Source organism: Trematomus bernacchii, unplaced genomic scaffold (assembly GCF_902827165.1).
Source record: "Trematomus bernacchii unplaced genomic scaffold, fTreBer1.1, whole genome shotgun sequence".
NCBI classification, from domain to species: Eukaryota; Metazoa; Chordata; class Actinopteri; order Perciformes; family Nototheniidae; genus Trematomus; species Trematomus bernacchii.
In genome coordinates, this window is record NW_022987739.1 from 2,137,151 (window position 1) to 2,149,750 (window position 12,600).

The window sequence follows — 12,600 nt, forward strand, 5'->3', positions numbered from 1 at the left end:
TAACTAGCTTTGCCCAAGGTCCACTTTTGCATAGAGACATCATTTTCTATAAACAAGCTCTACTAGTCTATGTTAATTCTTTGGATGCACTAATTTCTTGTTATTTACATTAAAAATACTACAAAGATATCCCATTGTTAATACATGTATTTTTTATTGTCAATCAGAAAATGCAATATTTGGCCCTTGTGATGAGGTAGAAAAAGCAAGAAAAGGCCTCAAACTGATCTCGTTAGTTTGGTTATATATTATTTTAGAGGCACTAGCCTTGTTTTTTTCCCAATATGGATCATAGTTCAAGCCTGACGTGAAAAGCGTTGCAATATTCAAGTAGATGTAGCATTCTTTCACTTTAAGTCAATGTTATTGAACTATATATACTATATATACTGCTCCTAGTACTAGACTCCTTGTACTAGGATGGGTTAAAAGCAGAGGCCAAATTTCACTGTGTGTGCTGTGTGCTCTGCATGTGTGACCATTAAAGAGGGTTTCATCCCTCCCTATTCTATTCTTTCTTCTTCTATATAGATGTAGTCCGCTTCTAATTCAACTTGATGTGTTTGATTTCAAGTGTTTCTCTAGACATTTAAGTAACAATACAGTGGGTCACTATGGAATTTCTAAAGCCTCAAATAAAAAAAGGACTTTGTGCGCTTTATAAAACAACTTAACACCCACGCTTTTCTAATTAGGTTACTGTATGATTATGTATCAATCAATCAATCAATGTTTATTTATATAGCCCAATATCACAAATGTTACATTTGTCTCAGTGGACTTCACAGTTTGTACAGAATATCAGTATGACAATACGACACCTTCTGTCCTTAGACCCTCACATCGTACAAGGAAAGACTTCCAAAAAAGGAAAAACCCCACAGTTTAAAGGGGAAAATGGGAGAAACCTCAGGGAGAGCAACAGAGGAGGGATCCCTCTCCCAGGACGGACAGACGTGCAATAGATGCCGTGTGTAAATCGAAAAGATAATACATTTTACAGCATAGGTAGACCAAATGTTTGGAAATGCATGTGTCTATAATAAGAAGATGAATCCACGAGGATGTCAACAATCATGTGGGAGCCATCAGGGAAGTGCAACAGAGGAGGGATCCCTCTCCCAGGACGGACAGACGTGCAATAGATGCCGTGTGTAAATCGAAAAGATAATACATTTTACAGCATAGGTAGACCAAATGTTTGGAAATGCATGTGTCTATAATAAGAAGATGAATCCACGAGGATGTCAACAATCATGTGGGAGCCATCAGGGAAGTAGTATGATGAAAGTCAGGCAGGACCACAGTGACAGGTTCAGCCACGACTCGAAATCCAGGACTCAGATCTAGGACTCAGGATCAGCCACGACTCAGGATTCCGGCGTAGATAGACACCAAAAATTAATTTGGGGGAAGCTGGGTTATTCGGAACATGAGAGTACACAGGTACAGACAGACAGAAGGAAGAAGTAAGGTGTCCCCCGACAGTCTAAGCCTATAGCAGCAAAACTAGGGGCTGTAGTATGCTTACTCTTGTGTCTATGTATATTATTGGGTTGAATGTGTGTCACAATTATAAAACATCCCTAGAATGGGCTTAGGACTCTCCTAAAGCAAAATGTGATTCCATACGTTCAAACTCTCCAGCTGTCAACATCACCTCCGTCAAAAGGTACTGCAGAGAAAATAACATGTTTGTGTTCAACAAAGGGCTGAAAACTGAACAAAGCACATGTGTTTGAGGGAGAGTGTTAATGCATGCTCTGGGTTTTCTAACTGTGTTGAATTTGTTCTAGTTTTAGACATTTGTATGAGAATGTTTGTACCTGAGCTGGTTTTCTCTCATTCCTCAAAGCAATGAATTTAAAGAATGTTTTGACATTTGGGGTATTCAACAATAAAGATTTCAACACTAAAGGATGAACAGGATGTTCTGCCGGGAACAATAGACGTTAAACTACTGGAAGTCAATTCAGAGCCACACAATCGTCCTGATGTATAGCGGTCAGGATGACAAAAAGTTGCTGACCTTTGTCAACATAGTGGAACAAAAATGGACTTTTAGAAGTCAACATATGACCCACATAACTGCTTCTTTAATTTATCTGTGTGTGAGATGAGGGTTTAATGGCTTTTTATTGACCCTCAGTGAAAGGGTTTTATTGTGGTTTTACAACAAGAACACTCTGTTGTGTCCCCTGTTTCTTCAGGGTCTTTAACGCTGGGTGTTTGTTTTGTGTGAAGAGCAATTGAATGTTTTTGTAGAGCTTTGGGGGGTGGTTTTTATGTGTTTTCATGATTTACTTCATGATTTATTTTTGTGTCATTTTGTTGTACAAATGTGGTGCAAAAATCGAGCTTACCATTAAACTATAGGCTTGGGCAGAAAAGATGAACAATTTCCAGTTAAAACAGAGAATAAATTACAATAAATGTTCTTTATTTTTTTTACTAGTTACCTATTCAACAATTGCAGGAAGCTGACTAAAACAATTAAGAATGAATGGTTAAAAATGTGGAAGCGATAATGAGAAGTATTGAGAACATTATACAGAGGAAATGTTTAAATCACATGTTTAAAAATTACATTATACTTTAAAAAGGAGGGGAAAATAGCTTGATAAAACAATCCAGACTCAAGGTCCAACAGCTAGCTATGTCTTATGCTTCTCATCAGTCATTCAGAAGACAGAGATATCTTGTCTATATTGGCTGTAAATTAAAGGATTGACCTCGAAGATAAAAGTTTGACAAAATAATATAAACTGAAGGTCCTTACAAGAGCCTTCACCATTCGTAAACGCAGATAATAAGTCCTACAAAATGCATTGAAGAAAATCATAACAGCTGAGATTTTTTATAGAATACAAAGTGCTATGATTGGGAGCTCCAGAGAAAGCAAGTTAGCGAACCTTGAGTTGGGATTGTTTTGTGGAAGTGCTGTTTTTTAAGGTTGGGATCAACTTCAAGGCTTTCCAAAAAAGTTTTAGGAAAAAAATAAATTGTAAAAAGTTCTGGTGAGAAGTGTAAATATGAGTGGTAAATAGATTTGTCCGTGCATCATAGAGCAGTGTCACATCTATAATAGAACTCAAGTTAAATTAAATGTCAGATTGTGCAGTTATTAAAAACTGCAGCATATGAAAACATCAGTATTGAGAAAAGACATTGAGTTGGTGGTAAAGACACAACCATCATGAGTTAATTCAAATGTCTTTAAGGGAAACCTTGCATTTACGTCATATTAAAGGAATGCTTTTCTACCATATGGTTTTTCAATATGCCTTTTTCAGTATTGCTGGCTATGGATACCAATCTTTTTCCGGATCCAGTCTTGATTAAATGTAACCGTGCACTATAGACTAAGTTCTCTTAAAAGGGAAGATGTAGCAGTGCATCATGGGAAACTGAGAAATGAATGCTGACCCATGATAGCCTGCTGTGGTACCTGTTCTTCCAGTGATGATAAGCAGAGATTCTGCCCAGTGGCTGATGGCAGTGCTCTTAAATTCAATTCAATAAACTTTATTGGCATGAGCCTATAGCAACAAAAACATTAAATTAAGTAGAATTGAGTACAATCGGTCATTCTAAGAGTGAATCATTATTCAAAATGATTGCAGTCTTTTTTTTTTATAATCGTTACACCAAAATGCTATATAGCAACATGTATGAATCCAGCACACATATTGACTGTTAAAGTTATTGTATTTTGGACCGGAAGGTGACACAGATGTCACATGACATTTAAATGTTCTGGAAAGTTTCTTATACAGCTTTTGCCTTTATGTTATCTCATGAAGTCCCTACATAACACACCCTGAACAGTCTGGTGGGTCCTGGGCCAGGTCATGTGACTTTGTGTTCCCATAACAACATGTCCAAGATGTCCATGTGCCAGGCTAACACATGTGACAGAACTAGCTACATTTAAAAAGCTAGTTTTTTGTTGCTAAAGGTAAGATTCAAGCCATTTAAGAATTAACATGTCCTTTATTACATTTAATCTGTTTTGAAAACATTTCTTGATCAAATTGATATGAAACAAATAAGATAAATCTTGCTGTGAGATTAATGTCACATCGGGACATTAAACTTAACATTTCTCCGAAAATCTGGAGATTACATATATGTCACAATTAGAAATACTATGATCTGCTCAGTTAAATTACCTGATTCAATGATATTTAGTTAATATATTCTAAACGTTTCAGTTCAGAGAATGTTAAAAACTAATTTGAACCAAAAATCATCCTCATTAATTACGTTTGAATAAGAATTACTTTACCATTAACGCCCAATGTGACATATATGTAACTTTTCAGATCTTTGCCATCTTTGCCATTTCCTTAATGTCTTTTATTTTGGTAAAGCACTTTGTATTACCTTGTGTTGAAAGGTGCCATATAAATAAACTTGCCCTGCCTTGCCTTGCCTTGCCTTGCCTTTGACACTAGGGGGGGTTACTTGTCAGAAAAGTGTTCTATGTGGTCTATTTGGTCTAAATATGTAGAAACGGGTCGGGCTCTTATGGGTTAAGACTGTTTCTGTACCCACAAACAGCACATTCCTTCATGGCTGTCCTCATTATTCAGCCTGTGCTTAACGCCACAGACCCAGTGATAGTTACATTCCTGTGCTGTGTGAACTCTCTTTGCTTAAGATAGAGCAGAAAATGGAGAGGAATGCAGATACACACTGACACACTGAAGATAATACAAACTGTAAACATTCAGACCTTTAACAATATGTGTGCAGAGGTTACTCCTTTCACTCTTATATGCTTTTTTTCGCCCTCAATATGCAGACTCTTGGGCTGACAGATAAATAGATGTTTGTTTGATGAAAAAAGGAATGTCCAGATGGGATTTAAATGGGATGAATTATGTTCATTTTCAGGTCCATATTTTTATTTTGTGCTACTGTGACAAAAAGGTATTTATTTTTCCTTTACTGGCTGTGTTACTTTGGATTAAGAGCCAGTCCTTTATTTATTGACTTGTGTTGGTATTTTTTTTATCACAAAGTTACATTTGTTTTAGTTTTTTGTGTTTTGTTTGTGAAGCCTTTTGTGTCACCTGTTGTCTATGAAACGTTCTATTTAAATACATTTTGATTTAATTGAATTTTTTCCATTTTATTCTTATTACCATTGTGTGAACTCTTCCCCATCCTATGCTGTGCTTCACTTGTATCTCCTCTGCTGCTCTGACACCTGAATGTCCCTACAGTGATTCAAAGGGGGCTTTTTCTAAATCTTGCAGAGTTGGTGTTATGGCTGCCGGATTTGGCACCCCCTCTGTAACTTTGCCCAGGATGGTCATAATCACACCAAAATCACTCTGGTGTTAGTTATTACCCTCTAGTTTAAGCAAACAAAAGCAATTTACTCAGAGCCTTTCAGGTGAAAAATTAAAGAAAGGTTTATCTTATTTTACGTTATCTTATCTTAAATCCATGAGCAGATTCAGGCTTTTGTTCCAGGACAAACACAGTTCCACTATTTGAGTGTTTGCGTGGGAAGATGGTGGTGATGTAAGAAGTTTTAAGATTGCTATATGAGTGTGTGTAAGATTGGTGATCATTCTCCCTGTATGCAAATTAAAAAAACGAATTATTATTAAAAAAATAAAGAATTATTGAAATGTGCTAATGTTATTGCCAGGAACAATGAAGAGTTTTTAAACTTGGAAAGCTTCCTGTTCAGTGTGAACCTGATGGAACAAGAGGTGACCTTTCCAGAAAGCCATCTGTGACTAATGTCACAAGGGTCTGCCACAAAATGTCATCCATATGTCACACATTTTGATACCATGGGACACCATACATGCCACCATGTGACAGTTATATGACTGTTCATGGTTAACGTATGTTGAGTCATTTCAACAAAATAAAATGTTTGTGTTGTTGAATATATGTGTGGTAATAATGTTATTTAGTTATGCAGTTCAGCTTTAATCGTGTACCAGATGTCCTTTATTTATTTCTAATATGATGTTTTCTTATGATGTTTTTACAGTAGGCTGTACCATGTACCGTGTGCTGATATAGATGTATTTATGTGGTTGTTATATGCTTCTTTTGTTCTTTGTGCGCAAAGCAAATGTTTCTATAGGGTGAATAATACATTACATTACATGTTACTTGTTAGATGCTTTTATCCAAAGCGACTTACATACTCAATACTGTGGGCAATCCCCACAGGAGCAATTTGGGGTGAAGTGTCTTGCCCAGGGACACAACGACATGTTGACTGCAGTGGGGTTTGAACATGTGCTCCCCTGATCTGAACACCAACGCACTAGACCACTGCGCCACAGCCTCCTCATAATAGGTGGTATTCAGTTCATGAATCACTTTGCTGTACTGCAACACTGATATGAAATGTTAATACTCTTCTTGAGACAGAAGAGGAATAATCAGCCATTTCACCAAATGTTGTTTTTCAATGGAGCAATGAAATACCATTGAATTGATTTCCTTATGAGACAAACTATTCATAAAAGATTGGAAGGAAGGAGCTACTTCCTCATTACTCATGTTACTTCCTGAGAATGACTTTGCATAATCAGTGTGCTCGGCTGGACAACATTACTTTCTTTTTCATTTTGTCACAGAGCACATGGTCATCAGCCTGAGACTCACCACAGCAGCTCACCCGTGATAACAAACCAGAGGAGAACAAAGACACATGTTTTTTATTATACAAACTTGAATGAAATGCATGTGAAATTAAAGTGGACCTATCATGCTATATTTGAACAATATATTGTAGGGCCATACCTATATAAAGTATATAAATATAGTTTTTTTTTCAAAATACCAAACAGATCCTGCATTTTAGCCATGCCTCATTTCGCTCTATTTGCTCTTTCCAGCCCTGTTTTTGCAGGGGGCTGATTCTGTGAGCTGCAGCTGACCACGCCCCCCTGCAGGAGAGGGGAGCGTGCTTTGAGATCAGCTGCTATAGGCTGTCAGAAGAGGGGGAGAAAAAGAGATCTCCGTCCTCCGTGTTTTATTCTTATATGATTATATAGAGTCGTTATTCATTTGTTTTAAAGCTCAATAAATAACAAAGAAGACCTTTGACCGGCACTTTTCTAATTTCTAAAAAATCTAACTGAAACTCTGCCGCACGGTCCCCTCGTTCCTTGGAAGAGGCGGAGAGGTGGGTGTTTGTCATCTGCTGGTGGACTAACCGGAGAGAATTACAGTGCTTGCCTCGACGGGGAGGGATTGCATTGAATTAAAGCAGCAGGAGCAAACGCTTGCCTCGGGGAGGGAGAAAAAGAGCCACAGCGGAGAATAAACAGAAAGGCAACCATGGTAACCATGCGAGGGAAGTCTTCTTCGCTGCTTTTGTGGCAGACTACAGCGCCACTTACAGGCCTGGCATATGTACTACAGCGTCTCCAGCGCTTTCGAGCGGCAATGGCCGGCCGTGGCCCAACCCCCCATTCCCCTGATAGGTGGAGAGTTGGCCATATAGGCGGAGCTCCTCGTTCCTGACGTCAGAGGAATTTCAAATCTGGATCAGTTTTTATCAGATCCGTTGCAGCCCCGTTTTTAGAGATTTGGGTATGGAGGAAAAGAGAGAGGGTTGTGTTTTCTGACACTTGGTGAGTTCCCTGGAACACCGGGGACACATATTCATGTATAAAAGACATACAAAAGTGCATTTTGCATGATAGGTCCCCTTTAAGACAAACTTGCACTAATGCTTTTAACAAGGACAACTTCACTGCTCCTCCTCAAGATGTACCTCTTATTATTTATATACATTTACTGCATTCCTGTTTGTTTCTATCGTTTAACTTGCACTGTTTTATGTTTTAGATTTGCCTTTTTCTTTTACTAGCTTGATTTTCCTTGTTATGCATATTTAATCAGTGACTGTGGTATCGCTGTAATTGTTGTGCATATTATAATAAAGACCTTGAAACTTGAAGTAAATTAGCTAAATTAGACTCAACAGTGAGTGAGATGCTTTTGGTTCAATCAGAGGGTGGGGAAATAATTGAGTCATTCTGCAGTCAACACATATTATGCATCTGCATCTATTTTCCTGTTTCTGGATCAGTGGCTGTAACAAAAACAAACATCCAAATGTAAGTGTCTTTTAAATTACAGTGTCTTTGAAATCACAGTTAAAAGACACTTACAGAGAACAAAAACAGCTGTTAGAGTAACATAATGCACTAAGAACAAAATGTAACGTCTGCTTTTTAATTTCTTTTTGGGGTAGCAGTAAAGCCTGGGGTTGATTTCAATCTTGGTCATTTTTTTTTACAGTAATTGTTTATTTGTCCTCTAAATGTTACCAGAAATACTACAAAGGTCTTAAAGAAACAAGAACACAATACTATACGGTGAAACAATGCAACACATTTCTTGAATGTCTATTTTAAAGACAGAGAAATAAATAAATCAAACACATTCTGTCATAATCAATAAGTTGCTATCTTGAAACACTTGTTTTATTTTTCTTAAGGCAGTACTTCAAAACAGGAACAACCTAACCCACATCCATACACTGTATACATGTGTCCTACATGCTGTTCCTGCTGCGTGGTTCCTCTTGTATGATATGTTATTTGTTCTATATGTCATTTATATGTTTATTCTTCAGTCTGCATTTTTGTTTTATGCCCAATTCAAGTAAAACTGTATATGATTTCAGTTCAAGCTCTGTATCTACCATTCCACAAGGGGGCAATGCTGTCCTGTGCATAGGTCGATTCAAAAGATGCAAAACTTCAACAAAGCAACAACCAATTCTCCTATATCTCCATTTAAAAACGTTGCCAAGTTGCACCCAACATAATCAAGTGTCAATATGTTAAAGCTAATTAAGGACACATCAGTTTATCCTGAGGGTATTTTCCTGTTGGCTCCTTATTTGGTGCATGTGTTTTGTGCCTCAGATTGCACATGAGATTACCAGCAGTGCAGTGGAGTCATAATTGGGCTAATGTTCAGTCTGCCGGCTGCTCTGTTTGCTCTCGGGTTTCTGCATGCATATTAATATGACTCACCATGTTTCACCGTCTACACTCTGCATTTTCTGCAATGAAAGAAATTAAGTTTTAATAAACCAGTGAGTAAACAAACACCAAATCCAAATAGTAAATTCTTGTGAATATGTGCACCTTTGAGTCCTGCATAGCATCTTTTTTCCCAGATGTTCCAACACCATTTCTAGTTCATTTACAGACCATTTACGCTGGTATTTCTCTTTCTGTCTTTCACCCACTCCCTCTATAAACAGGATGTTTGTGTGTCAGCGGGGCGGCCGACAGCAGCACAGAGATGATGACCAGATAGCCTGGCTGTGGAGTGCCCAGTTCTCCCTGCGCTGTGACAGATTAACTGGGATTTAGGGTTTCTATTCGGATTCCCTGCTAAACCAACACACCGCCAGAGACACAGGAGGTCATGCAGCCGAAAGCACGCTTCCCCCCTGGGCCTTCACAGCAAAGAATATTTTATTACAATTTGTTTCCTAGCCTCACAAGTACATACGCAGGATAATAAGTCTTTAGGAAAAGCCGTGTAGTGTTGAATATGACAATACGTGCCCCATTTCTCATCTAAAAGAGACACTAGCTGGTATGTTTTATGTGCTGATGCTCTGTCACACAAGAGGAACCAAGCCTGCAAGTGCTGTGCTTTATGGTCCCTAATAATTCATGCTACAATGATGGTTACATTCAAAGGTGATATCATGGGACTCAGGAGACTTGGGTTTCCGTGTATTGTGCTGCTGTGCGTGTGAACTCACCACATCTAATATCAGACGCCTGGCTGGGCTGTGGTTTGTGGAGCACAGGATCTGAATCATGGGTACAAGTTGTTTCATGGCAAAACAATGTCACAAAAGTGTGAGCACATGGTCTTATACAATAGTTATTCTCAGGAGTAAATTGCGGAATTCAAATTTTCCTCAGCTATCTCAGATAATCATTTATTGGAAACTTACCTAGCATCCCCTTTTTATAAATTATTTTGATGGAAAAATGTAGTTGCTCAAGTCATCCCCTAACAGATGGTTCTGTTTGGTTCTCTTGTATTTATTAATAGTCTGCCTGCCTTTTACCATAGAAGAAGAACAGGTTTTCGTGGAAAAGGTGGAGGGCATTTCCTGTGAGACGCAAAGAGCTCGAATAAAAACACAGGAGTGGAAAGTTGTGTGCAGCTCTGCCATGTCCTGATTTAGTCTCTCTCTCTCCCCACCCTTCAACCCCCTCGTTTGGGACTCTCTGGCCAAACCACTCCTCTACTTACATTTACCATTTTAGGACCTAATTCACTTCATGTAGCTCAAGAGCAAAGTAGGGTTGGAAAATATTCAGGTGTTGCTTTCAAATTGCCGCTGTGAAAACATGCCAAATGGTGTCTGCGGGATGAAAGGAAAGACAGAACTTTATTTTGACTCAGAGGAAGCATCAAACCCTAAAAAAAGCATTCACCTTCAATCTGACTGACACAACTGATTCTCTGTTGATGGGGTTTCCTCCGCATGATGTTTTTTTTCAAATATGCACAAGAAACTGAGTGTGAATTAGGCCAGTAAGTGGAGTCATTAAGTCACCGACGCCCATACACACGCTGCTTTCACATCCAGGACTCACGGCTGCGTACACACATGTGCCATAGATACAGCACACAACCAGTCCACTGTTTGAATCCACGGTTAACCTGCGATCATGCCCAACCCCCTTTTACCTCCACACTCTGGGATACGGGCTGTTTGAAATATTACATCACGACTCAACGGTCACTGGTTTTCGAGGCTTTGAATCCCATAAATCACAAGATGCGACGAGGTGAAACATGCTGTACAGTTTGATTTTCAACTGCCAGATTTCTTAATGGAGTCCTTTTATGCTGATTCTCAGGTTTCATATTCATATGTTGTGCCTCTACTGTTTATACGCTTGTGCTGCAGCACCTCTTTCCCCCCTCTGTCTGAAACCAGAGCCCAGTCTGCTCTGATTGGTCAACTGATCAGAGATGTCCCGCCCCTTAGCCTATCACGTACAATGTGTTGGAGCGCTAGCCCATAGAAGCGCGAGTGTTACATAGTGATGTCACTATGTTGCGGAAGTAAACAACAGAGTCCAGTGAAGGCGTTTCAGGCAGGGGGGGAGTGTGTGGGAGAGAAACTCCCGCTGGAGGGAACACAGGGATTTTAGGCTTTGCAGACCATTCACATGCTTAAAACCTATATAACACACTACAGGAAAGGGAACCCCAAAAAAAGCATAATAGTTCCTCTTTAATGACTAATGTCATATATTCATGAGGCAAGATTGTTCTCAAAGTACATTGTAACAACAACTGTGCCATTCTTAAATAATACATATCCATTTACACAAGCTCACTGTGAGAAAATCAACCTCCGCAGGCTGTGATTTTCTTGATTATAATTTTCAACAATACTTTTCTCTTCCAACCCTCTATGGCTATATTTAAACTGAAATGTTCCAAGGCAGCAAGAATGCCAAAGCGAGCGAGTGCCTTCAAGGTGACGGTCTCGTAGAGCTGGCAGTCCACTGATAGGTCACGTCTTTATCTTTTGGTCTGCATCCATAGAAAACAATCCATCGGGGTGAGAGCTGCAGAGAAAACATAGAAAGTCTAACCAGCCCTGAACTCTTTGGGAACATGTCTAGATATGTTTTTGCTCGATCCATCTTGATTAAACGTTGTCCTGGTGATGATGTAGGACCCATAATGTGCTGGTGAATGTCACAGAGTAGCGTATGTGCCGGAGCCAAACACATACCTAAGTCCACAAGATAAGATGCCCATCTCATTTGCCAGCTCTTGAAAATATTTTAAGGATATTATCTTGAACATGCATTATGTTTGAGAAATGTTTAGCAAAACAAAGGTTATAGCAGTTGTGTGTGCAGCATGAGTCTGTGCATCTGTTGGATCTACTTTTAAGGGTAACTGTGGTATTTTTCCATGTTTGTCCATCTAACTTACTAATGGGAACAACATAATTTGGAATTGGTCCATTATTGAGCAAGGACGTTGCAGAAGGCAGTTGCTAAACAGGTTGCAGCTTAATCGCATTGGGCAATAGCGTCTGATCAATGTGCGTCACTAACTAACTACATCATTGTTAGGAAAATATCACTCGACACCAGGTTGAGAATCAATAACCAGGTACTAATTCATTCTTGCAAGAAGGAGCAGAGTTAAATCACATATAAAGGATATGGTTGAACTCACACACATGGGGTATGTTGCTCAACGGAGCAGGAAAAAACATCAGGCTTATATAGTCCAAAATACAGGAGATAACAACAAAGTCGTAAATCGAGGTGGCGCTAATATCAGCTTCGGGTGTCGGAAAAGCGTCGGGTCATCTGCGATGGGCCATCTGTGACGTCTTCTGGACTTCCTTCACGCCTCATAGAAATTAGATATGTAGGAGACAACAAGTATGTGTCTGTCTCCTCATAAAGATCAACAACCTGAAATGCCCTGCCTCCTCCTATGCAGCTGCAAGGTCGTACACAGTTCAGAATCACACATGATATCAGTGCATTAAAACAAACCCAAAGAGGAGACAACAGTATTTTCTCC